Here is a 1,902-nt window from a genome sequence, read left to right as displayed (position 1 = left end):
CCATAGGTACCCCCCATGTGCACCCCCCACACACCCTTCACCTAGGGGGCCCGCAACGGGCCCCCGCAGTGAAGTTACACATGCTTTTCCACGGCGGAAAACCCGCTGCGGAAAAGCATTTTTTAAAGCCCTTCCTAACATGGCGGGCGGTGTCTGAGAGACACCGCCACCATATTAGAGCTTTTGCCGCCGCGGTTGTAAGCCAACCGCGGCGGAAAAGCTGCGGACAGAAACCAGGACCCACCAGCCATCCTAATGTGGTGGTGGGTCTTTGATGGGTCTGCTGCGGTTTTTCCGCATCCTCCGGGCCGGCGGTGGCTTCCGCCGGCCCGGAGGATGCGGAAAAACCGCAATCATAATAGGCCCCATAGTGTTGTGACCAAGGACTGTTAGAGCTGCTTTGCACTGGCGCTAGCACCTATTGGTTTATCTGACTTACTTCCTTTGTTGCAATTAACTGCTGGGTGCCATCCGGCACACCTGGAGCAGCTGTGAGTGAATTTCTAACTGGTTGCCCCAATAGCATGCCCCATTACTGTATAGCCTGCATGAGTTGTGGGTCCTATTATGATAGGCCCCTTTGCGTGCCCCTGCCCCGAAAGGATTGCCGAAACCTATGTTTAAATCTGTATGGTTTTGTCTGTTAGTGCTTGATGAAAGGGATACCCTTTTGTCTCTGCGCCCTTACCAATGTACTGCACCCAGAATTCGACTTCAAGACAGTTCCACAACATCTCGGGTGCCTGCTCCATCTTCTGTCTGAACTCTCTGTCATAGGTCAGCCAACAAGTGCCCCATTACACTTATATTCCTCATAAATTACCCGGTTATACTTGCAGAGGGACAGACCTTGCTCAGGGAACTTCTCCATGATTACTGTGATTAACATGGCAAATGCCTCTAACCAGTTGTCTAGTATCCTCTGGTTTAATATTCCTCTTGTTTATCCACATCTTTACTTGACACTTATGTCTGCACCATCCTTGGCAAATGTAAGCAGTGAGAATAGGTCTATTAATTTCCTGTTCCATATTCTCTCCCTAGCACCTTTGGGAACTCTCCATGCCAAGGATGACCTTCCTGTCAGCAAGGGAGTATCAGGCCTCACCAAAGCTCCCTAGATGGTCCCACATGTGGCAATGTCTGCAGGACCAGTGTCAGTACCCTCAGTCAACAAAGAGGAAGACTCACCCTGCACCTCTAGAGGTGGGCTGCCGTCCTGCCCCCACACCTGACTTGCGCCTTCTTGCTTGCAGCTGAGATCCTGTTCCTCCATGCCTCACCCAACCAACACCTTTGCTGAGGCTATGAAGATGCCCACTGCTTCCATCATCTTACCCAGTCCTCCTTGCAGCACCTGACCTGATGCTCCTTGGGTTAGGCCGGAGGCCACTTTCTGGGCGGGTTGGTTGGTCTGCCTCTTTGCAGTCAGAATTTTACGCAGTGGGTCATGTCTTCCCCTGTGAGGGGGAACGCCGTTCCCAGCAACAGTGTCTTGTTCTTCACTGTCCTTTCTGCCCCTCTTTGTTCAGCTCTCCTGTTGGGAAGTTGAAGGACATTCGGTGAATTCCTGATCAACACTGTCTTTCTTCAGTTTACCCTCGACAATGGCTCTTGCCCATCTTTTCTTTTTGGCAGGCTGAACGCCACTTTGCCGGCTTCGGACATCAAGGCCAGTGTCGGGTGGCTGTGTCCCATCAGTGTCTGTCGTTGTGAGTGTTGCGGACTTTTGCTGCACCTTCTGTGCCACTAGCATCTTCCATGCCCACTCCAGACCCTTTGCCTGCCCCATGGCCATGAAAAGTAGCCCAACCTTTGGCTTCCCGCATTGAGAGAGGACAGCTTTACCATTTTTGTGCAAAGAAATTTGTCACCAGGGTTATTGACTGTGAGCGGTTGCAT

At 51.8% G+C, this 1,902-nt stretch overlaps 1 pseudogene; it reads right to left on the bottom strand.

Moving 5' to 3' along the window:
• Positions 1-389: 389 nt before the first annotated feature.
• Positions 390-1,668, bottom strand: LOC144773920 (uncharacterized; annotated as a pseudogene).
• Positions 1,669-1,902: the final 234 nt, after the last annotated feature.

The sequence above is a fragment of the Lissotriton helveticus genome, chromosome 8, assembly GCF_964261635.1.
Source record: "Lissotriton helveticus chromosome 8, aLisHel1.1, whole genome shotgun sequence".
NCBI lineage: Eukaryota > Metazoa > Chordata > Amphibia > Caudata > Salamandridae > Lissotriton > Lissotriton helveticus.
This window is presented reverse-complemented; position numbering and strand designations above follow the sequence as displayed.